Source organism: Lactuca sativa, chromosome 4 (genome assembly GCF_002870075.4).
Source record: "Lactuca sativa cultivar Salinas chromosome 4, Lsat_Salinas_v11, whole genome shotgun sequence".
In the NCBI taxonomy this organism is placed as follows: domain Eukaryota; kingdom Viridiplantae; phylum Streptophyta; class Magnoliopsida; order Asterales; family Asteraceae; genus Lactuca; species Lactuca sativa.
The window spans coordinates 23,216,442-23,243,502 of record NC_056626.2 but is presented as its reverse complement, the minus strand read 5'-3'; positions in this window follow the sequence as shown (position 1 = coordinate 23,243,502).

Below are 27,061 nucleotides of genomic sequence, written 5' to 3'. Positions count from 1 at the left end.
TTTTGGAAACCATTTTGGTTTAGAACTTTGTTTATTTTGAAACAATTTTGATTATTCGGTATTAAAACTTATTTTAATAAGATGAATTTTAAATAAATTTTTAATAAAAATGTTTATTTTGAAGTTATGTATATCAAACAAAGTTATTATGAATATTTTTTGCAAAAAGGAAATGTTGTCATTTTTACATCTTGTTCTGTCTAGTTCTATTATTAAAGACAACTTTTTATGTTCTGTTCAGTCTTACCAACTGCTATAAAAATTATTTCTCTAGTCCAGTCCTGTCCTGTTCAATACATTTCAGTTCTATTCTACCTAGTTCTCCTGCCAACCGGTACCTTAGGACTCGTTTGGTGGGCTGAACTAGGTGGGACAAAACAACACAATTTTTTTGTGAGTGTTTGGCATAACCTAGAACAAGGACGGAAGAAGACTTTGACTAAGTCAATGGGACAATTCATTAAAAAAATAGTTTCACCCAAATAGGTGGAACTGAATAGAACACGTTCATTTCTTTTATACTGTGGATGAAACTTTCCTTCTTTTGAACGTGTCTCCAAGCTCCATCTCCAGGTTTCCTCCTATACATACTAATAAATGCCTATCTTCTTTAGATAATCCTTCTAACCCATTTCGATTCTCATCGTCCATTCCATAATTCTCATCAGTGCATCCGACTTCATCATCTTAAGGTACGATTTATTTTCTAAAGTTCATCTCTACTTACGTGATCAATTTCGATTTTCCATCTCTACTTATTGACATGCATCTGTTACTCATCAAGCTTGCTACTTATTAATCAATTTGTTTATAATCAAATTATTTAGTTCTTGATTTCTAAATATACACCTTCTTGCTAAAGAGTCATGGCTTCTTGATTTATTGACAAATGAGAAATTCTTAGTTAGCAGAAATAAATTTATGTATGTTACTAAAGTTCTTGATTTCTTAAGACTAATTGATTTTTTTTAGTTCCTCTGTTAAAACCAGACATTAATTCCTTTGCTTTTTTCTTATTCCCATATTTCCTTTCTCATTCCCTTATAATAACAATTTTGATTCTAAAAACATTTTTGCCCCTGTAGCTAACAAAGTGTTCAAACTCTCTTATGACCCAAATAATAATCTCCAAAAACTTGATTTTGTCCATAATTCCTAGTTTATCTCCATGTCAGTATTTAGGAGGCTAAACATGATTTGTAAATTTGATAATTTGTTCCATTTTAGATGAAATTGCCCTTAATCTTTTGTTCCTGCATAATTTTTGCTAGAGATGCTTGTGGGTTCTTGGGAGGCTAAAATAAGCAAATTCTTGCTGCCTAGTTTGGTACCCATCAAGTTTTGTTGATATTGCCCAGTTCATGTTATAGATACTTAATTTCAGACAACAATTCCCCTAACTAAAACATCTCTAAGAACTTCATTTATTTCCCCATTCCCAATTTATTTTTTTTGTCAATAACAATTCCCCTCTGTAAAACATCTCCAAGAACTTCATTTTTGTCCCCATTCATAGTTTATCTTTTTTTCAATATTTAGGAAGCTAACATCCTTTTTCAATTTGATCATTTATTCCATTTTGGACAAAATTTCCCTAAGGTTTATAATTACATGTGAAGATTCTTCATGGTGCTTGGGATGCTTAATGAAGCTGGTTCTTCGGATGCTTAATTAAGCACATATTTCTATCCAGAAACCAACCTATCGAGTTCGTGTTGTTCCTTTCCATTTCATATTGTAGATATTCAATTTAGGATGAAAATTCCCCTGCAATTCATTTCTATTACTACATGTGGAGTTTGTGTTGTTCCTGCCTTGTTCATTTTGTACATACTCAACTTAGGACAAAAATGTGATGGGTTTTAGCCATATGAACATTCCTATGTGCACATACAAACCCTAATGCTTGGATCTAGGTTTCTCTAATTGAACATGCATTGTATCCAAGACTTTTGAACAATAGATCTAGGTAATAACATAAGAAAAACAGATCTAGAAGATTACCTTAAGTTGCTTGCTTGAATCTTCTTGTCCTTGGAGCTTAGAGTCACAATTGTCACTCCTCTAATGGCTTACAAACACCAACTTAGCAATAGGATGATTAGAGAGAGAGAGGGGAGAGAGTAAGAAGTCGGACAGGGTTCTTCCAAAGGCAAGAGTGCCGATTTCCTTGACCCCTTGGGTCTATTTATACTTGTAAGGCTCTTAGGGTTTCACCCTTAAACCCTAATTGGATAACTTAGGCCCTAAGCAATCCAGTCCCCCTTATGATAAGCCTTGGACGATTTCTAGGTCTATCCAAAGCTCTAAAACCGTCCACCCCTTATCCTTAAGGGATTACAACCCAAAGTACAACTATCATACAATTAACAGTTTATGCCCTTTTATTTAATTAATCTCTTTAAGTCACCAAATTAATTCCTAATTAATTTATGACTTATATTAATCAAATAACAATATTATTATTCCTTATATTATACTCATAATATATTAATAATATTTCTTCTCTCATTATAAATCATCCTGTCAAGTTGCTATGGTGAAGGCAACCCAAAAGGACCATGCACAATTGGGTCAAATACTTGCCTAATATAGTTGCTGCCTTAGACACTATTCCAACAGTCTCCCACTTGGATAAGTCTAGTAACTACATACACAAGTATAATCCGATTAGCAATCGTAGCTCTCAAAGACGCTATCAAACTTTGATCTTATCAATCTTGTCCTTTAGATAAGGGATCGTACAGTCCTTTGTTTAGATATCATGCTGACAATTCTATGGAACCAATTTGTCCAGCAATTGGTTTCTCGATCTCAGATTTATTCGACATAGAACTTAATCGAACACATCAATTCAGTTCTGACCGGGCCCGACACATAAGTCAAATCAAATCATCGAGCGGCCGAGATATCGCTTTTACCCTCTTAGGATAAAAGTAACAGATAAACTTCGACTTATATGCATTTACTTATTCATTAATCAACTATACACAACAATGCGTTTTATAACATCAAGTTACTGATGCGGTTTCGCATTATCAATGTACAACCAATTAACAAATAACAAACCATATATCTAGGTTTTAAGACCATATGATATTATCGTCTTGCGATCACCCTTTCTATCACATTCCATAAGGTGATTCCAGCAAGCGTGAGTTTGTTCCAATGCTCAAAACTAGTTCATAAGCACTTATGAACGTTGCAGCAAACTTTTGCTATGTCTAATACCATTTAGACAATCTACACACCAATTCATGACAATCTTCATTCATACCTACTTCCAACATATGAACGACTGTGGATAATTTGAATAATTCGATTATTCTTAATAAACTCAATTATTCTGGAAGTCAAAACATGCAAAGTGAAACAATAGTTAAACAATTAACATAAGATAGTAACATTACTCATAAATAATACTCTTTTATTTAATCATCAAATGTTAATTACATTTATCTATTACACGTTTCTAATACTATCTAATCTATACTAATATCATCCTTCAGCGCAATACTCCTAGCATGCTGCAAGTGCTTAACCGTGCTCAATCCCTTCGTAAGCGGATCTGCTGGGTTATCTTCTGATGATATCCTCTTAACCACGAGTTGTCCATCTTCTACACGATGACTAATAAAGTGATATTTTCTTTCGATATGTCGAGATCTACCATGATCCCTGGGTTCCTTGGTCAAGGCAACCGCTCCTTCATTATCACAGAAAATCTCCATGGGCTCCTTTATGGCAGGTACAACTCCAAGATCACCGATGAAGTTCTTCAACCATATTGCCTCCTTCGACGCTTTGCTCGCTGCAATGTACTCTGATTCGCACGTTGAATCAGCTACGGTTTCCTGCTTGGAACTTTTCCAAGTCACTGCTCCTCCATTCAGGGTAAAGACCCAGCCCGACTACGAATGGTAGTTTTCCCTGTCGGTCTGAAAACTGGCGTCACTATACCCTCGTACTTTTAATTCATCACTCCCTCCGAGGACTAAAAACCATTCCTTCGTCCTCCGAAGGTACTTAAGGATATTCTTGACCGCAATCCAATGGGCTTTGCCAGGGTTCCCTTGATATCTACTAACCATGCTCAAAGCAAAGGCTACATCAGGGTGAGTACAAGTCATAGCGTACATGATTGAGCCAACTGCGGAAGGGTATGGGACTCGTCTCATTTCTGCTATTTCAGCTTCGGTACTCGAACTTTGAGTCTTACTCAACTTGGCATTACTTTGTATTCGTAATTCTCCCTTCTTCGAGTTTTCCATACTAAAACGTTTTAGTACTTTATTTAAGTAAGTGTTCTGACTAAGTCCTATTAGCCTCTTACTTTGTTCTCTCACTATCCTTATTCCCAGAATATAGGAAGCCTCTCCGAGGTCCTTCATAGTGAAACACTTCCCAAGCCAGGACTTGACCTCTTGCAGTGTCGGGACGTCGTTTCCTATGAGTAGTATGTCATCGATATACAAAACGAGGAAGCTTACTATACTCCCACTGGCTTTGTCATATACACATGATTCATATTCACTTCGTACAAATCCAAACTCTTTGACTTTCTCATCGAAGCAAAGATTCCATCTGCGAGATGCTTGCTTAAGTCGATAAATGGACTTCCCAAGCTTACACACTCTATTCGGATGCTTTGGATCAACAAAACCCTCTGGCTGAGCCATGTAAACATCCTCAGCTAACTTCCCATTAAGGAAAGTGATCTTGACATCCATTTGCCAAATCTCATAATCATGAAATGCGACAATTCCTAGCATCACTCTAATAGATTTTATCTTCGCAACTGGTGAGAAGGTCTCATCATAGTCAACTCTGGGAGTTTGAGTAAAGCCCTTCGCAACCAATCGCGCCTTATATGTGTGTACGTTTCCATCCACGTCGGTCTTCTTCTTGAAGATCCATTTGCACCCAACGGTCTTACGTCCGCGCACATTATCAACCAAATTCCAAACTTGGTTGTCATACATGGATTGGATCTCGCTGTCCATTGCCTCTTTCCATTTTGCAGACTCCGGGCCTGCCATGGCTTCCTTATAGCTATTAGTTTCATCTAGATTTATTAGTGTACCATCACTAATATACGTGTCCCCTTCGGTAGTAACATGAAAACCATAAAACTGGGGTTGAACTCTAACTCTTTCGGAACGTCTAAGAGGTAAGGACTCGTCAATCGGTTCAACCGGAGTTTCCTCCTCGGGTTGAGTGCCAGCAGTAGAGGTTCCTTCATCAATCGACTCTTGAATCTCTTCACGCTCGATTTTCCTCCCACTGTCTCGTTGGCTTATGAGTTCTCGCTCTCGGAAAACTCCTCTCCTCACAACGAAGACAACATTGTCCTTCGGTCTATAAAAGAGATATCCAAAGGATTTCTGCGGGTAGCCGATGAAAATACATCACTCACTACGAGGTTCGAGCTTTTCGTGAGTATCTCGTCTTACGAATGCCTCGCAACCCCAAACCTTGATATGTGCTAACGAGGGAGCTTTCCCTGTCCACATCTCGTGAGGTGTTTCGGCAATCTTCTTAGTAGGGACTCGGTTAAGGATATGGGCGGCAGTCTCTAAGGCATACCCCCAGAATGAGATAGGTAGTGAAGCACGACTCATCATAGAGCGGACCATGTCTAACAAGGTTTGATTACGCCTTTCTGCCACACCATTCAACTGTGGTGTCCTAAGTGGCGTCAATTGTGAAACTATTCCACAATCTTTGAGATAGTCGTGGAATTCAAGACTTAGGTACTCTCCTCCTCGATCGGATCGAAGCATCTTGATTTTCTTGCCCAATTGATTCTCCACTTCATTCTTGAACTCTTTGAACTTTTCAAACATTTCTGACTTTTGCTTGATTACGTAGATATACCCATATCTACTATACTCATCGGTAAAAGTCACATAGAAGCGGTTTCCATCCCTCGTGGTTGATCTAAATGGTCCACATACATCGGTATGTATGAGGTCCAATAAACCCTCACCCCTTTCACATGTGCTAGTGAAGGGTGACTTGGTCATCTTTCCAAGTAAACAAGACTCGCATGTGTCATCTTCCTTAAGGTCGAATGACTCCAACACTGCATCCTTTTGGAGTTGGGCTATGCGCTTTTTGTTGACATGTCCAAGACGACAATTCCACAAGGATGCTTTATCCATACTATTAGAAGAATCCATGCACAAAACATCATTTGCTAGGTTATCTACAATCATAACGGTTTCATAAATTCCATTACATGGCATTGCTTCAAAATGTAAGACACCATTTAGATAAGCATAAATTGAACCATTCTCATTATTAAAAGAAAATCTAAATCCTTGTCTAAACAAACCATGAAACGAAATGATGTTTCTTGCCATTTCTGGCGAGTAGCAACAATTATTCAAATCTAAACATAAACCATTACTAAGCACTAAAGAATACACTCCAATCTTGGTCATAGGCGACGATCTTCTGTTCCCCATGATTAGATTTATTCTTCCATGCTCCACATCCCTATTTCTTCGTAGTCCCTGCAATCCAGAACAAATGTGGTAACCACACCCGGTATCTAGGACCCAAGAAATAGCATGAGATGAATCATTAGATTTAATTGTGTATATACCTGTGAAAGACGGCTTGATCTTTCCTTCCCTGATGGCTTGCAGGTATTCTGGGCAGCTTCTCTTCCAATGCCCTATTTTGTGGCAATGGTGGCACTCTGCCTCCTTTGGGTTAGGGTTGGGCTTAGCAGGATCAACTTTTGTACCACTAGAAGAGGAACCATCTCGGGACTTTCCCTTGCGGTAGCTCTTAGACGGAGCCTTCCTCTTCTTACCCCTACCTTGCCCAATTGCCAAAACAGGAGCAGCTGGTGGATTGGGAGTTGGTGCAACAGACTTGTCCTTGAGGTTGCTCTCAGCAACCCTAAGGAGACCTTGGAGCTTACTTAGGGTGACCTCCTCCTTGTTCATGTGGTAGGTCATCCTAAATTGATTGTAACACGGAGGCAAGGAGTGAAGCACCATGTCGATAGCCAAGTCTTCCCCAAAGTCAACATTCAACTTGCGAAGACGATCGACATACTTTTGCATCTTTTGCAGGAGCACGGTTAGAGATTCTCCATGACCCATTTTAGCGGAGATCATGTTAGTGAAGATCTCGTAACGTTCCTGCCTCGCGTTTTGATGGTATCTCTCCAATAAGTCTTGGTGCATTTCATACGGATACATGTACTCGTAGGACTTTCGGAATTCGGCGTTCATTGTGGCTATCATGATGCAATGAACCTTCGTCACATCACGTTCATGAGTCTCAAAAGCAGTCATTTCAGCCGGAGTAGCGATTTCTGGGTTGATCTTCTCGAGCTTCTCATCGAGGACATACTCCTTGTCCTCGTAGCGAGCAATCGTGCGAATGTATCTTATCCATTCGCTAAAGTTTGTTCCATCGAAAGTCACCTTTTGGCAAACGCTCATCAATGTGAATGAACTAGCAGCAGCGTTGTTCGCGTTCTACATCTACAAATAGAAAGGACAAAGATAGATTAGAATTTGAATCCCTAATTATAACCCAATAAGAAAAATTAGGGCTAGGATCCAACAACAATATTTACATATTAGAAAAGGGATGTCGTAATCGAACATGCAAACAATTTGAAGGTAAGTGAATGACGATTCACTAATTCTCCACCATGAAAACATAACTTTAAGTTCTAAATGTATTGAGAATTCCTAGGTTTGGATGAGATTCATTGAACCTTTCAATGGCATGTTTAAATCTCGATATGCCCCTCTCGTTTCTGACTGGGATACCGAGGATCACAAAGTGGGTGTGAATTACCATGCAAATTCACACAGTGCCTTCATTGTAACAATCACCTATTTGATGTGCCGGTAAACCACACACGCTCCATCGAACTATGATAAACAATGAATCACCCTTTGCCACCTTTTCTTAGAACCAATTAGTGTGCCGGTAAACCACTCACACTCCACTAACTTCTTAGTAAGGGTGCAAAGTGTAATTTCATTGGATTGCATCAATTCACTTTTCCTAAAGTAACTAGGATTGGGAATTTTGAAAAACATGTAGTTACTTTGTATTTCATATTATACTTTTAATGAGGAGATGAGGTTGCCCTATTCTACCCGTTTGGCTAACGACCCTGCACCGATCAAGCAAGCGGTGGGTGTGAGTGTACACCCATTAAGTGCCATTTTATAGGCCGCAACCTTATACCCACCTTATAGACCGGCTTCGTGAATGAGGCCTACTAACGGTAAGACTAGCATTTTAATTATATATATATATATATATATATATATATATATATATATATATATATATATATATTGATCTTGTAATATTATATTAGTATAGGATTGAATTTTAAACTTGTAAAATTCTAAGGTTTGAAATTTAAATTGTCTAAATTAAACTTTTAATCACAAAATATAAATTTCAAAACTTGAGGACAAGTTTTAAACTTTTAAAACATAGGGTATCAAATAACAAATAATCCAAATTAACATTTAATCACATAATAATCCGTATTTGATTTATTTAATTATTTCTTACAAAACAATTTACCAATTTAATTAAAATAATTGATCAATTATCACATAAGGAAATTATTATTCAATTAATTGATAAATATCTTTAATTAGGTCAAGAATATACTCAAATATATATTAAAATCGGATTTATATTGACCCATTAAGATTAAGGTAAGTTTCCAAAAGATAAACAACAAGAAATCTCGAAATTAGCTCTTTCTGACGCTCGAACTCGCCGAGTACCACAATGGACTCACTGAGTTGAGGCCTACTCGTCGAGCCCACTATGGAACTCGCCGAGTTCATCAGGAATAATGACAAAATTCGAATTTTGCAAGCAACAATCAAACAACCAATGCATCAATTCAATAGAAACCAATCAAGTCTCTGATACCACTGTTGGGTTTTAGCCATATGAACATTCCTATGTGCACATACAAACCCTAATGCTTGGATCTAGGTTTCTCTAATTGAACATGCATTGTATCCAAGACTTTTGAACAATAGATCTATGTAATAACATAAGAAAAACAGATCTAGAAGATTACCTTATGTTGCTTGCTTGAATCTTCTTGTCCTTGGAGCTTAGAGTCACAATTATCACTCCTCTAATGGCTTATAAACACCAACTTAGCAAGAAGATGATTAGAGAGAGAGGGGAGAGAGCAAGAAGTCGGCCAGGGTTCTTCCAAAGGAAAGAGTGCTGATTTCCTTGACCCCTTGGGTCTATTTATACTTGTAAGGCTCCTAGGGTTTCACCCTTAAACCCTAATTGGATAACTTAGGCCCTAAGCAATCCAATCCCCCTTATGATAAGCCTTAGACGATTTCTAGGTCTATCCAAAGCCCTAAAACCGTCCACCCCTTATCCTTAAGGGATTACAGCCCAAAGTACAACTATCATACAATTAACAGTTTATGCCCTTTTATTTAATTAATCTCTTTAAGTCACCAAATTAATTCCTAATTAATTTATGACTTATATTAATCAAATAAAAATATTATTATTCCTTATATTATACTCATAATATATTAATAATATTTCTACTCTCATTATAAATCATCATGTCAAGTTGCTATGGTGAAGGCAACCCAAAAGGACCATGCACAATCGGGTCAAATACTTGCCTAATATAGTTGCTGCCTTAGACACTATTCCAACAAAATGCCCTTGTAGTTTGGTATGGGTCTCTGTTTGTACTACGTTTATTGTTGAGTAGTGAGTTTTTTTTACAATCTTTGTCTCTCAAACGTGTTTGTTTAAAATTAATAGAGTGGTTTTTTTACTTGTTTTTTTAATAAAATTTGTAGATATGTATCGTAATCGTTTGTTCATATTTATGAAACTATTAGAGCGTTATATTCAGTTGTTGACCGACCTAGCTACAATTAGACTTTGATTAATTGAATGTGAGGAAAAAGAAGCTCAAAGGAGAGTTCTAAGTCAAATTACATTAAAGAATAGATTAGACACAATTTTGAAAAGGTCCATATTGTAACATCCATAAAATTCATGAAAATTTTAAACTTTTAAAACAAACTACAAATCATCATTTTTACAAATAGTTTTCAAATCAGGTTTAATATCATAGTTTTCCCAAAATCATAAAATCAAAACCCAAGGAGGTTCACGGTCACACCTTCGCCTTCCCGCGAACCTCTGAAGTACCTAAAACATAACGCAAAACTGTAAGTCTAAAGCTTAGTGAGTTCCCCCAAAATACCAATACACATACAAATAGCACATATACAATAACAACATGCAATGGGTCCATAACTAACATACTGGATTACCCCTGAGCAAACAACATAAGTCTGGCTTGCCCTTGGCTCACAACTTATGTCTGACTTGCTCCCCGGCCCGATAAGTCCTCATTACGAGTCTGACATGCCCTTCCTGGCCCTCAGCTCGTATTTGGAATGATCATGAGCCCACACTATGAGTCTGACATGCCCTCCCCAGCCCTCAGCTTATATCTGGTTTGCTCCACGGTTTGTTGGCTACAACAGATAGTAGTACAACCTCAACCCATCCCACACAATATGTCGACATATAACAAATAATATCATATACAGATAAACAAACAGTATCACAGGTAGTCCTACAGATCTACCAGACAAGCATATCAAAATTAACATGCATATTTATTACATACTCAACATATCAAAATATCAGGTTATCAAACCAATGGGTCGGGCTTGGAGCCTTCGACCCAAAATTAAAGTGAGGAAAACTCACCTCACAAGCTGAACATAACTGATAAGACCAGACTCTGAATCTCAACTCTCTACTCAATGCCTACATCCACGAAGTGACCAATTCCATCAAAATCCCAACAATACCTAAAATATTTTCAAAAGTCAAACTTGGTAAAACTCAGAGTCAACTGCTCAAAGTCCAAAAACCTACTAAGTCAACCCAGCCGAGTCAACCCAACCGAATTAACTCAACATGGGCTTATCCAAGCGAGTACGAAGGGAGTACTCCAGAGGTACGCTTAGCGTACACGAGGATTCGCAGAGAACAACCATCAAGGTGGCTAACCAGGTACGCAAGACGTAGCCTCGCACACCCAACATCTTCATTAAGTGCTTAATGGCTTTAGTACTTGAACTTAAACTTCGGATCCAAGGTCTAGAGGCATACCAGGGTCACAAAATTCCCAAATTTATGACTTTTCATGCCCAAAAAGTCCTTAATGCAAGGTCTTAATCCATTAAGACCTTCTACAAGAAACATGGATCCAAACTAGCTAAAGGGACCTCATTTTTATGGCTTAGGACCCTTCCTAGGGTTTGAAAGGACTGCCTAAATCGTCCAAAACCAAACATGCAAAAGAATGGGACTTTTGAGACAAGAAGAACAACATAAAGCTACCAAAATGAGATCCAAGCAAACAAAGCATCAAGGTGAAGACTTTTTACCTTGTGGAGCTTCCCAAGGAGTTAATGATCCAAGATCCACAAGCTTGCTTCAACTTCTAAGCTCCTTGATGCAACTCCTTCTTCTTTATGCACACCACGAACACACTTTTAGCTCAAAAACACTCTTAAAGAACTAGGGTTTGCCAAAAATGATTCAAAGGATTTAGAGGCTGAAAAGGTGGGGGTAAATGAGCCATAAGGATGCTTAAATACCCCTCAAACCAAAATAACTTAGGGTTTCATTCGGACATGAGTACGCCAAGAGTATATATGTGTACGTCCAACGTACTCACATGCACGCTTAGCGTACACCTCCTGAATCAAAATTACAATCTTGCCACTAGGGCTTCTCATGGCTACTTCCTTCCAATCCGAGGACCAAAATGACATAATTATGAATTTGAATATACCTGAAAATTGGGGTGTTACAACTCTACCCTACTTGAACTAGACTTCGTCCTCAAAGTCTACTACGGAGAACAAATATGGATAATACTCCAAACTAATGGTAGCTTACTGGATTATGTATTCTAGTATATAGGGTGTTTTTATGTAGTAGTGATCTGTTAGATCTCTATTCTGGGATATAAGATGTTGCTATGTGGTAGTGATCTGCAGATCTGCCTGTTAGTCTGTCTGATTGGTTATATGATTATCTATTTCCTAGATAGATGTTATATGTTATGTATATGTCAATATAGTATGGTTGGGTTGAGGCAATCCTGCTCTTTATGAAAGCCAACAAACCTAGGATCAAGCCAAACATAAGTTTTGGGCCAGTAAGGCAAGTCAGACTTTTGTTGTGGGCTCGGGAACAAGCCATACATAATTTGTGGGCTAGTAAGGCAAGCTAGACTTATGTTGTGGGATTGGAAGCAAGCCAGACATGATCTATGAGTCGGAAGGCAAGCCAAACTCATGTTATGGGATCAGGGGTAATCCATTATGTTAGTTGTGGACAACATGCATGTTTTTATAGTGGTATTTTGGGGAAACTTACTAAGCTTCATGCTTACATTTTTAGTTTAATGTTTTAGGTACTTCAGATGATCGTGGCAAGGTGGAGGCGTGATCATGCACATCCTTCAGATTTTATGTTATTGGATTCCGGGATACTTTGATTTATAAATTATACTTTTGAAACAATGTTTTTGTAAAAAATTATTGTTTTGGAGTTATTTTGGAAAAATGAAAACATTACTCTGATTTTGGGATGTTACAACTCTGGTTCTGGTTCTGGTTCTGGCTCGGGCACAATACCGATTTATGACAGGTTGTGTGAGTTCATTACTGCCGAGGTTACTCGTGGTATCTTGGATGCTACTCTTATGATGTTTGGTACCATCAAGAAGAGGATTATTGAGCTTATGGATGAGCGGCTCAGGTCCTTTCAAGTCGAGATTGATGTGGGTCAGATTGTAGCGCGAACTCCCTCGTTTCAGGAGTTCAAGGTGTGTGGAGCTCCAGAGTTATCATTCGGGGTGTAAGACCCTGAATGATAAGATCAAAAAGGCTCGTGAGCAGGAGATTAGGCTGGAGTTTTGGCGAAGCGCAAGCCTGATCAAGTACATATAGCAGTGGGCCAGGCTAGAAAGCCCATGACTTCCGATTCACGCACCAGAGGCCGGTAGGGTTAGGGCCATTGCGGAAAGTGTTGTAGGCCGCATAGTAAGGCATGTCGAGCGGCTGGTTCACGATGTTTCAGTTGTGGCCAGTCAGGCCATATGAGTAGGGACTACCCCCGGAGTGCTCTGATTTGCTTTAATTGCAATCTGATCGGCCATTAAAAGGCTGATTTTCTGAGATTATTAGGAAGGGAAGTGGTGGTGCCTGCACCAACTACCTTGAGGATTAATGATGGCCGCCAGGGCAAGGTGGAGACACATGTGATTAAGAGAAAGCTATTTTAGTTGAGCACCGATGATGCCCTTGTAGCACCAGATGTGGTTACTGGTATGTTACTTATTCATATCTTTTATTACTTTCCCTATTTATGCTCACGTTTTATCTGATCTTGTATATGGATCTTTTTTAGTGGTTGCTCATGTCTTGTTTGATTCGGGTGCTACCTAATCCTTTGTATCTCTTGCGCTTAGCAAGAAGATTTTTGATGCTCCCGGGACTCTAGATCACCCAGTGGAGATTGAGATTGCGAATGACTATTATGTGAGTGCTTCGAAGGTTCACCGAGGGTGTGTCCTGAATCTGTTCAACGAGAGATACTCCATTGATTTCGTGTTGATTCCTCTACGAGGATCAAAGGTTATTATGCTGATAGACTGGTTAGGCTCCAATGGGGCCATGATTGACTGTCAGCGCCAACTAGTGAGAGTTCGAACCCTGAGTGAGGGAGAATTGGCTATTCCTGCTAAGGGAGCATCACATAGGCCAATTATTTGTTAAACTACGAGGGCCAGGAGATATCTTCAATATGGTTGTTCTGGGTTTCAGACATATGTGGCAGATACTCGAGTTGAGGGTACAAAGACGTTGATTGAGGTGCCCATTGTTCAGGATTTCCTTAATTTTTTTCCTGAGGAATTGCCAAGAGTGCCTCCCAAGAGGCAAGTTGAGTTCCAGATTGATATGGTTCCTAGAGCGGCTCCAATAGCCAAGGCACCGTATCGCTTGGCACTATCAAAGATGTAGGAGTTGTCTACGTAACTTTAGGAGTTGCTAGACAAGGGATTTATTCGGCTAGTAGCTCACCTTGGGGAGCATCATTCCTGTTCGTGAAGGAGAAGGATGGTTCACCAAGGATGTGCATTGACTATAGAGATTTGAATATGCTAACGGTGAAGGACCGTTACCCACTCCCGAGGATCGACGACTTACTTGACCAACTTCAAGGTGTTGGATAAGATGTCTAAGTCCATAACTTATTTGGTATATACTTGACCCGACCCGGCATGGTCCATTTGGGTTGCATTTCATCCGAATTATTTATGGATAATTTTATGAGAGTTATACACATATGTTTATTAATATGTTATAAGTTATAATATATTAATATGAAGTTATGTTATTTAATTAGTCTTAGTCTTAAATTTAATTATGAATTAATTTAGAGATTAAAAGGAAGACTAATTAGATTATGGGCTATTGGTTTTATATAGTGTGGGCTAAGACTCATTTGTTAATGGGCTAGGCTTGGATGGAAGTCCATGGATGATCCATGGAGCTTTTAACCCATGGATCCTTGGAAAGGAAAAGACATGGGTTATTAGGGTTTCACCCTAACCATGCACACTATATAAGCATGCTTATGATGCATGAAATGGAAACTAGTGACCTAGTGTGTGTGCTTGTGTGTGGCCGAAATTTGGAAGTGTGTATACTCTCTCAAAGTTTTCCAAGAGTTTTTGGTGATTTGTGATTCCATTTGAGGCATTCACACTATTGGTGCTTGGCCCTCAAACTCCAAAGAATCTATCTCATCAAAAAGGTATGTAATCTCTTCTAACTCTTTTATGTTGAAAAGTTCCCCATGCCATGTTAGATAGGTTATAAACCTTGGAAAAATTATTATTTTGCATGTATTTAGACAAACATAGATCCAAGGTTTATTAGGGTTGCATGCACACTTAGGAAGTGTTAGATTGCTCAAAACCCAACAGTGGTATCAGAGCCTAGGCTTGCTTGTTTGATACTTGATGCAAAATAGTTGAAAAAGTCAAAAAACTTGCTGTCTGCCTGATGAACTCGCCGAGTCCATGGGGGGACTCGCCGAGTCCATGTGTATCTTCAACTTACTCGCCGAGTAGGTTCATGCACTCGACGAGTAGGATCGACAGAGTGCAGATTTTCGACTTTAGCTGCTGGAAATGGCCTAGAAACATTACCCTAAACTGTTTTGGTGTTTTAAAACTTATTTTAGTTGGTGTAATGGTTGTTCTAATCCATTTACAATAGCATATATCAAAATTCCATGATTTTATGTGTTCATATAATTCTTGAAATTTTGATGATCATGTTCATGTTCTTATGAATTTAGAAGATGATAGGAATTATTTGCTGAATTGTTTAGAATTAATTCTTGATCATTTATGTGTTTTAATGGAGTCCATAATTTGTCCTCAAGTTATGGATATCCAAAGGTCACTTTCTTTAACACACACATTTAAACACATAAGTTACAAGAAAATGAAGAGTCTTCATTTTTATGATTCTTTAATTCATAAGTTATGAAATGAAAAGTTTTGGATAGTTACAAAACTTGCCCTCAAGTTTTGGAATTTGTAAAGTTTCACACACTTTAATAAACTTTAATTCCAACCCTTAGAGTTTTAATAGTTAAAATTCAACCCTTATACTATTTATAACATTAATGGTTAATTATTATATATATGTATAAGAATAAGTCGTTCTACCGTTAGTAGGCCTCATTCACGAAGCCAGTCTATAAGGTGGGTATAAGGTTGTTGCCTATAAAATGGCGACTTAATGGGTGTCCACTCTCACCCACCGCTTGCTTGACTGGTGGAGGGTCGTTAGCCGAACGGGTAGGACAATGACTTTAAATCCTCATTAAAAGTATAATGATTATTATAAAGTAACTAAACCTCTTTTAATTCCCAATCTTAGTTATTTTAGGAAAAATGTGAACATGGTGCTAGTCTATGGAATTCACACTTTGTACCTTACCAAGTCGTTGGTGGAGCGTGTGTGGTTAACCGGCACACTAACTTGGACTAGTAAGGATCACGAAGGGTGACTTAATGTTTGTCATAGATCAATGGAGCGTGTGTGGTTAACCGGCACATTGATTAGGTGATAATATTAAGGGTACCAAGTGAATTAGCTTGGTTATTCACACCTTGTTTTGTGATCCTCGGCATCCCAGTCACAAAACTTGAAGGGAACAATCGAGATTGAAACATGCCATTGAAAATTTCAATGAATCTCAAAAGAATCTAGGAATTTCTAATCCAATTAAAACCTAATAATTCATGGTGGAAATTGGTGAATCGTCATTCACCTACCTTTCAAATATATTATTACTTAGATTACGACATCCCTCTTGTAAGTATGATATATTGTGATTGGGTCCTAGCCTTAATATTACATTTGGGTGTCTTATTAAGGATTCTATATATCTAATTTAAACTTGCTTTCTTCTTTCAGATGTCTTCCAACACTAATGCTTCGGGCTCTAACCCAACTGGTTCTTTCTTTCTCATGAATCTTTGTGGGAGGGTCATCTTTGATGGTTCCAACTTCATGGATTGGATTAGGAACATCAGGATGGTTACTCGTTATGAGGACAAGGAATATGTCCTCGATAAGGAGTTAAAAGAACTTGATGAGTCTACTGCTACTCCTGAGGAGATCGCTGAATTCAGGACACATGAGAGAGATGCTACTAAGGAGGCATGTATCATGATGGCCACGATGACAGCCGAGCTCCAAAAGTCATATGAAGATTTCTACCCTTTTGAGATGCACCAAGACCTGATGGAAAGGTACCATCAGAGTGCTCGTCAGGAGCGGTATGAAATAATCTCCTCCATAATAACTACCCGCATGAAGGACGGTGATTCCGTCACGGCTCACATGCAAAAGATGCAAAGGTATGTGGACCGTTTGCTGAAGCTGAATGTTAACATCCCTGAGGATTTGGCAATTGACATCATTTTGCACTCCTTACCTTCTTGTTATGATCATTTTCGTATGACATATCATATGAACAAGGAGGAAGTTACCCTCATCAAGCTTCAAGGACTCTTGAAGACCGCTGAATCCGGTCTTAAGGGCAAGGCAGTTGTTACCTCTACTACTCCTACTCCAACATCTACCCCTGTTTTAGCTATCGGGCAAGGAAAAGGGAAAAAGAGGAAGCACCCTTCGAAGGGTACCAAGGGAAAGTCTCTTGAAGGCTCCTCATCGAAGACCAAGAGCGGTTTTGTCACTCCTTCTGCCATTCCCAAGGATGCTGAATGCTTTTATTGCCATGAAAAAGGCACACTGGAAGTGAAACTGCCCTAAGTACTTGCAGGATCTAAAGGATGGGAAAGTGAAACCCACCCATGCAGGTATTTACACTATATTATCTACTTACTCAACATATTCTAACTCTTGGGTGCTTGATACAGGATGTGGTATTCACATATGTTCTGATTTGCAGGGCCTAAGAAGAAGTGAGGATGTGGAGCACGTGAAGATAAACTTGATCATGGGGAATAGGAAGGCTTCACCTGTTTCCAAGATTGGAGTTTATACTTTGTTGCTTAATAATGGGTTAAAATTAGATTTGAATAAATGTGTGTACTCGTCTGATATGGCGAGGAATATTATTTCTTTTCATGCTTTGTACAAACAAGGTTTTACCTTTTCGTTTGATAATGAATGTGGTGGTATTAATGCTTTCTTTAAAAATGTGTTTTATTTTAAAGCGTTACCTTGTGATGGTGTGTATGAAACTGTGTCGATTGTAGACAACTTAGGAAATAATGTGTTGTATATTGATTCTTCTACTAGCCTAGATAAAGCATCATTATGGCATTGTCGTCTTGGACATGTAAACAAGAAACGCATAGGCCAACTCCAAAAGAGTGGAGTCTTGGAATCATTCGACCTTAAATCGGATGATAGTTGTGAATCTTGTCTACTTGGAAAGATGACAAAATCACCCTTCACTGGAACTTGTGAAAGGGGTGAGGGTTTGTTGGACCTAATACATACTAATGTATGTGGGCCATTCAAAACCGCCACAAGGGATGCTAATCGGTATTATGTGACTTTTATTGATGATTTTAGTAGATATGGGTATGTGTACTTAATCAAACATAAGTCAGAAACCTTTGAAAGGTTTAAGGAATTCAAACAGGAAGTAGAAAATCAATTGGGCAGGAACATTAAGATGCTTCGATCCGATCGAGGTGGTGAGTATCTTAGTACCGAGTTCCTTGACTATCTTAAGGAGTGTGGGATTGTCTCACAATTGACTCCTCCCAGGACACCACAGCTGAATGGTGTAGCTAAGAGGCGTAATCGAACCTTGTTGGACATGGTTTGCTCTATGATGAGTCGAGTTTTGTTACCAATCTCTTTTTGGGGGTATGCCTTAGAGACTGCCGCCCATATCCTTAATTTAGTCCCTACAAAGAAGGTTACCAAAACACCTCATGAGATGTGGACTGGGAAGGTTCCCAATTTAGACCACATCAAGATTTGGGGTTGCGAGGCTTTCGTGAGGCGTGAGACTCATGATAAGCTCGAACCCCGAAGTGAAAAGTGTATCTTCATCGGCTACCCACAGAAATCCTTCGGTTACCTTTTCTATAGACCCAGTGAGAATGTGGTCTTTGTAGTAAGAAGAGGGGTCTTTCGTGAGAGAGAATTTATAAGCCAAGGAGACAGTGGGAGGCAAATTGATCTTGAGGAAATTCAAGAAGCAATTGGTGAAGGAACCTCAGACACTAGCAATCAACCTGAGGAGAAAACTCCTGTTGAGCAAGCTGACATGTCTGTACCTCCGAGGCGTTCCACACGGGTTAGGAACACACCTTCGTTTTATTATGGCTTTCATATTACTACGGAAGGTGATACGTTTATCAGTGATAGTACACTGGTAAATTTGGATGAACCTAGCAGTGTTAAGGAAGCCATGGCAGGCCCAGAGTCTGCTAAATGGAAGGAGGCTATGGACAGTGAGATGCAATCCATGTATGACAATCAAGTTTGGAACTTGGTTGACAATGTACCAGGCCGTAAAACAGTCGGGTGCAAATGGATCTTCAAGAAGAAGACCGACATGGAAGGAAAAGTGCATGCTTATAAGGCTCGACTGGTTGCAAAGGGTTTTACTCAAACTCAAGGTATTGATTATGATGAAACCTTCTCACCGATAGCAAAGATTAAGTCTATTAGGGTTATGCTAGCCATTGCCGCATTTCATGATTATGAAATATGGCAAATGGATGTCAAAACCGCTTTCCTTAATGGAAAGTTGGCTGAGGATGTGTACATGAATCAGCCAGAGGGTTTTGTCAGTGCAGAGTACCCAAATAGAGTATGCAAGCTTAAGAAGTCCATTTATGGATTAAAACAAGCATCTCGTAGCTGGAATCTTTGTTTTGATGAGAAGGTCAAAGAGTTTGGTTTCTCGAGAAGTGAAGATGAGTCTTGCATGTATGTCAGAGCTAGTGGGAGTATAGTTAGCTTCTTGGTACTGTATGTGGATGACATACTACTTATAGGAAATGACATCCCAACCTTGCAGGAGGTCAAGTCCTGGCTTGGGAAGTGCTTTGCTATGAAGGACCTAGGGGAGGCTGCCTATATCCTAGGGATAAGGATATTAAGAGAAAGGAGTAAAAGACTAATTGGACTTAGTCAGAGTACCTACTTGGATAAGGTGTTGAAAAGGTTCAACATGGAGAATTCCAAGAAAGGAGATTTACCGATCCAAAGCAATGCCAAACTGAGTAAGACTCAGAGTCCGAGTACAGAGGCAGAGATAGCTGAGATGAGCCAACTACTGTATGCTTCCATTGTTGGCTCGATCATGTATGCTATGACTTGTACCCGCCCTGATGTGGCTTTTGCTTTGAGCATGGTCAGCAGGTATCAGGGGAACCCTGGCAAGGCTCATTGGACCGCAGTAAAGAACATTCCCAAGTACCTGCGGAGAACTAAGGATTGGATCCTTACCCTTGGTGGGAGTGATGACTTGAGAGTATTAGGGTATAGTGATGCTAGTTTTCAGACTGATAGGGATAACTTCCGCTCTCAGTCAGGCTGGATCTTTACGTTAAATGGAGGGGCAATTTCTTGGAAGAGTTCCAAACAGGAGATGGTGGCTGATTCGACTTGTGAATCAGAGTATATAGCAGCGAGTGAAGCAGCGAAGGAGGCGATATGGCTAAAGAACTTCATCGGAGACCTTGGAGTTGTATCAACCATTAAGGAACCTATGGAGATTTTCTGTGACAACAATAGTGTGGTTGCCTTAGCCAAGGAACCAAGAGATCATGGCAGATCCCGACACATTGACAGAAAATATCACTTCATAAGACACAAGATTGAAGAAGGACTCCTCGTGACAAGGAGGATATCGTCGGATGAGAATCCTGCAGATCCCCTTACGAAGGGACTGACGAGGGTTAAGCATTTTTAGCATGCGATGAGCACCGGGCTGAGAGACGATATTAGTTTTACAGATTAGATAGTTTTTCTGAAACTTGTAAAATGTAATCGACGTTTGATGATGAATAAAATTTGTGATTTATTTATGAGTAAAGTGTTACTGTCATTGTCAATTATTTACTATTGTTTCAGTTCTGCATGTTTGACTTCCAGAATAATTAATTTATTCAAACCTCCACAATCGATCATACGTCAGAAGTAAGTATGAATCAAGATTGTCATGAATTGGGTTTGTCGATGGCTAAAAGTGTTTAGACATGGCAATGGTTGCTGCAACATTCATGAGTACTCATAAGTTATGAGTATTGGTATAAACCCACGCTCACTTGTATCACTTCATGGAATTTATCTCGAGTGATCGTGAGACGATAATATCATATAAATCTTCAAACCTAGAGATATGAGTTGTCACCTATGAGTTGGTTGTGCATTGATTGCACGTAAACGCATCAGTAACTTGATGTCATAAAACATGTCTTTGTGTACAATTCAATAAGTAGTAGAACAAGCATATCAGTCGAAGTTTATCTGTTCCTTCTAGAAATAGAAGCGATATCTGGGCCCCTCGATGATTTTGTGTTGACCCATGTACCGGGCCCGGTCAAAACTAAACCGATGTTTTCAGTGAAGTTCTTTGTCAAACAAATCCGAAATCGAGAAACAACTGCCAGACAATAAGCAAGACATAGTTCCATGTGTTTGTCCGGCTGATATCATGAGAACAGAGGATTATATGATCACTTGTCTTAAAATGGCGCTTCATAGTTCAGCGGAGTTTTGGAGAGCTACGATTGCTGGTTGGTTCCTGAAGTTATATAGGTAAATATAGTTATTAGACTTATCCAAGTGGGAGTCTGTTGGATAAGGTGTCTAAGTCCATAACTTATTTGGTATATACTTGACCCGACCCGGCGTGGTCCATTTGGGTTGCATTTCATCCGAACTATTTATGGATAATTTTATGAGAGTTATACACATATGTTTATTAATATATTATAAGTTATAATATATTAATATGAAGTTATGTTATGTAATTAGTCTTAGTCTTAAATTAATTATGAATTAATTTAGAGATTAAAAGGAAGACTAATTAGATTATGGGCTATTGGTTTTATATAGTGTGAGCTAAGACTCATTTGTTAATGGGCTAGGCTTGGATGGAAGTCCATGGATGATCCATGGTGCTTTTAACCCATGGATCCTTGGAAAGGAAAAGACATGGGTTATTAGGGTTTCACCCTAACCATGCACACTATATAAGCATGCTTATGATGCATGAAATGGAAACTAGTGACCTAGTGTGTGTGCTTGTGTGTGGCCGAAATTTGGAAGTGTGTATACTCTCTCAAAGTTTTCCAAGAGTTTTTGGTGATTTTTGATTCCATTTGAGGCATTCACACTATTGGTGCTTGGCCCTCAAACTCCAAAGAATCTATCTCATCAAAAAGGTATGTAATCTCTTCTAACTCTTTTATGTTGAAAAGTTCCCCATGCCATGTTAGATAGGGTATAAACCTTGGAAAAATTATTATTTTGCATGTATTTAGACAAACATAGATCCAAGGTCTATTAGGGTTGCATGCACACTTAGGAAGTGTTAGATTGCTCAAAACCCAACACAAGGTGCATCTTGTTTTTCCAAGATTGATTTGCGATCAGGTTACCATCAGATGAGGGTCAGGGATGATGATGTATAGAAGACGACCTTCATAACTTGTTATGGTGATTATGAGTTCGTGGTGATGCCATTTGGGCTCACAAATGCACCGACAACGTTCATGGATCTCATAAATAGGGTTTGCAAGCCGATTCTGGATCGGTCGGTGATAGTATTCATAGGTGATATTATGGTCTACTCCAAGACCAAGGATCAACACGAGGAGCAATTTTGGGAGGTATTGGAGACACTAACAAGAGAGTGGATGTATTCTAAATTCTCCAAATGTGAGTATTGGTTGCGCGAGGTGCAGTTCTTAGGGCACATCGTCAATTAGAAAGGTATATTGTTCGATCCAACCAAGATCAAGATCATGATGTGATGGGAGGTTCTGAGGACTCCATCTATGATTTGGAGCTTCCTAGGTTTTGTGGTGTATTATCAAATATTTATCCGGGATTTCTCCAAGGTTGCAGTGTCGTTGACCTACTTGACGAAGAATAATATTACCTTTCGGTGGGGGCCCAATCGGCATTCGGCTTTCAAGACGCTGAGATAGAGATTGTGCGAGGCCCCGATCCTCGTGCTTCCCGAGGTTATTGATGATTTTTTGGATTATTTTGATAGTTCTATATCAGGTTTGGGAGCTGTTTTTATGTAAAGGGGTCATGTGATTTCTTACACTTCGAGGCAGCTGAAGGCTCATGAGGCGAATTACCCTACACATTATTTGGAATTAGGTGTAGTGGTTTTTGCTCTCATGGTTTGGAGGCACTATCTATATAGGGTTAAGTGTACTATATATATTGACCACAAGAGTTTAAGATATATGATGGATTTTCTGAATTTGAATATGTGGCAGCGGAGATGGTTAGATGTGGTAAAGGATCATGACTGTGAGATCCTGTACCACCCTGGGAAGGCCAATGTGGTGACCGATGCCTTGATCAGCAAGGTAGTGAGAACACCTATTGGAGATGTACGTATGAGGTTGGTTATCATCTCTCATTTTTTGGATTTAATCAAGAAGGCTCAGGTGGAGGGCTTGAAAAAGGAGAATTGGAAGGCGGAACGAATCAGGGGACAAATTCCTTTATTTGTCAGAGACAGTCAGGAATTATTTACTCAGTGTGGTAGAGTTTGGGTTCCGACATGCTGGGGTGAGACAGAAAATTCTAGAAGAGGCTCATAAGTCAATGTTTTTGATCCATCCATGGGCCATAAAGACGTATCAGGATCTGAAGGTAAGTTATTGGTGGCCCTGTATGAAGAGGGAGATAGCATGGTTTGTAGAGAGGTGTCTGACTTGCAGGAAAGTCAAGGTCGAGTATTAGAGACCCCATGGCAAGATACATCCATTACCCACTCCCATGTGGAAGTGGGAAGAGATCACCATAGATTTTATCACAAAGCTGCCAAGGACGGCGCATGGTGTCGACTCTATCTGGGTCATTATGGATAAATTGACTAATAGCGCACACTTTATACCTATTTCTGAGAGTATATTGGCTAAGAAGTTGGCTGAAATTTACATTTGAGAGGTGGTGGTCCGTCACAGGGTTCCAATCTCGACGGTTTTTGAGGAGTTGGGTACTCAACTGCACTATAATATAACATACAGGTTTTAGAGGAAGTTTCATGAAGAGTTGGGTACTCAACTGCACTACAATATAACATACCACCCTGAGATCGATGAGCAGAGCGAGCGTACGATTCAGACACTCGAGGATATGCTTTGAGCAAGCATGTTAGATTTTGGAGGGAGTTGGTATACCTATCTTCCACTGGCCGAGTTCTCTTACAATATCAATTATCATGTTAGTATTGATCGGCCACCTTTTGAGATGTTGTATGGAAGGAGGTGCAGGACCCTGGTTTGTTAGGGTAAGGTTGGGCATTGGGTCATGGTGAGTACTAATGTGGTACTCTAGATTATTAAGTTGATTCAACAGGTGTGTGACAGGTTGCTAACCATGCAAAGCCAATGGAAGAATTATGCAGATCGACGATGTTTGGACCTCGAGTTTTAGGTAGGGGACTTGGTGTTTTAAAGGTGTCACCTTGTAAAGGTGTCATCCAATTTCAGAAGCAGGGAAAACTGGGCCCCTGATTTATCGGTCCTTTCGGGATTACCGCCCGAGTGGGCAATGTTGCATACCGACTTGATTTGCTTAATGAGCTTAGTCAAATCCACAACACCTTCCATGTTTCTAAACTTCAGAAGTGTGTGGCTGATGATTCAGCGGTTGTTCCTTTGGATGATATTCAGGTTGATGATCGCTTGAATTATTTTGAGAGACCAGTGACGATCTTGGATAGGAAGATGAAGGCCTTGCGCAACAAGGTGGTGTCTGTGGTCAAGGTCCAGTGGCAACATTGGAAGGGTTCCAAATGGACTTGGGAGCCCGACGCAGAGATGCGAGAGCATTGCCCTGATTTATTTATGGCAGCGGATTTCTAGGATGAAGTCTAGTTCAAGTAAGGGAGAGTTGTAACATCTTGATATTCAGGTATTTCCATTTATGCCCTTGGTATGTGAATTTGTTTACAAATTGGTCCCTTATAGTACTTATAGAGAAAACGTGTTTCATCACATACACTAGGCGTAGTTCTCGTATGTTGGGCGTACATGGCCTAGACCAAAACACTAATATTTAGGGTTTGTGCACCATTTAGACGCCCTTATAGCCTCAAAACCTTTTCTTTCATCAGCCTCTTCCCCTCATATCGACCCTTACAAACCCTAATCCATTTTGAGAGAATCTTTGTTACAGCCCCGAACCATACGGTGGAAACGTCTGGGGCCTTGTGTGACTAACAATTGAATAATCATCACAATGAATATACATGAAACGTAACACATTCATCACCAACATTACATAATACAACCATCATAGTTCACATCAAGTACATTGTTAAAATACATAAGTTCTAATTGTTCATGGTACGATAAGTGAGTTTACATAAATAAAACCATACATGCTTGCATATCTTCCAGCTTAACGATTACCTGAGAATACAAGTTATTTTGAAAACGGTCAACATATATAATGTTGGTGAGTTCATAAGTATGTTTGAGTAAAAGTTTTTGTATCTTTCATAAAAACCCAGAAAATCCGATATTTTCTGTAAATTGTCTGAAAATGATGTGAAAATCCAGTATAAATGCATGTGTGAATTTCATAGTTATAACTTATATAAATGTAGTTTACATTCGTTGTATTTTGAATAACTGATAAGTATATATGAATAATTTCCCTATAAAATCCGATATTTTCTGTTTTATAGCAATGTTTAGATTCTTGTATCGTTAAATAAGAGCTTTGTATTGACACCCTCAAAGAGTTTATCTTTAAAAGGTTAACTTTGGTATCGAATCCCTATATGAGCCGTTATAACCATGCATGATAATGACTAGGTCGCACATCTTGGTATTTTTCCAAATGTCGGTCTTGATAAGGATGTTGTTGCCCTAGACTGGCCTAGTATAGCTATAGCGAGCAGATAAGGCGTGGGGGGTCACCCCGTATAGATCTATACACAAACTCCCGCTTTCCATCCATGAAACTCTGATTTTAACTGCAAGCTACGATTGTACACTCAGTGGTGCCAACTGACATGTCTCACTAGATTCGTAACCCCTTTTCGTACTACGTTTAATGTTTACGCATATGTTGTATTTTTTGGATTCAAAAGGCACATATTTATATAAGTATAAGACGTTAAGTGATTACGCAACGACATAGTTATGATCACACGTACATGAATTCCATTCCAAGCCCAATTAGCATGTAATTGGACCACGTAGGCCCAATAACATGTAAGAGGCTAACTTGAGCCCAATAGACATGTATATAGGCCACAAAAGCCCACTAAACATATAGTCCATAATTTAGGCTCAAATTCACACATAAGTGGGTCGCAAGGCCCACTGAACACGTCATGGAACATATTGGGTTCAATATATACTTAGTTGGGCCCTTTGGGCCCAACGGCCAGGTATCGTGAATATTAAGCCCAATAATTGATTATCGACGTAGTTTGTTCGTTTGTTTTGTTTCGTTGTTTGTTTTAGATAAGAGTTTACTAGATTGACGTTAAGAGTTTTCTTTTTATAAAAATGACATTTTTACCCAATAATCCTCAAACTTTTAGTTAAGGCTCAAAGTTTTGTAAAAATGACACTTTACTCCATAAATTACAAAAAGTTGCAATTTTGTCCCAAATGTCTATAAATTTACAGTTTTAGCCCAAAAAGTTATATTTTCACATTTAGGACCCTGTTTTGCAGAAAAGTGGATTTTCAACCCTTTGTTTGTAAAAGTTTACACATTCGGCCAAATTTTGGAAAGTTTTACATTTTTGGTCCAATTTGAAGATAAATGTTATTTTCACCTCCAAATTTGGTTTATTTACATTTATGACTCCAACTTTGGCCAAATAACATTTTTAAACCTTAAAACTTTATTTTTTCCCAAATTGGGCTCAAAGGCCGTGAGGCCCAAAAGTTTGGCCTAATAAGCTTAAATTTGCATTTTTGATCCTTGTAAAAGTATGTTTAGCATAAAAATACCTTTTTTTATACATGTAGGACATGTTTGGCCCCCTTTAAAACAAAAATTTTCACTTTTCACCCTTATCTTTTGTTTTCTTGACAATTTTGACCTTTAACAAGATTTTTGTTGAATTCTTTTGCATCTTAAACATGTGTTCTTCTTTGGCTTGGTAATATGATATATATAATGTAATAGTTTATAGATCTTTGCTAGATAATACCTAAATTTCAAGA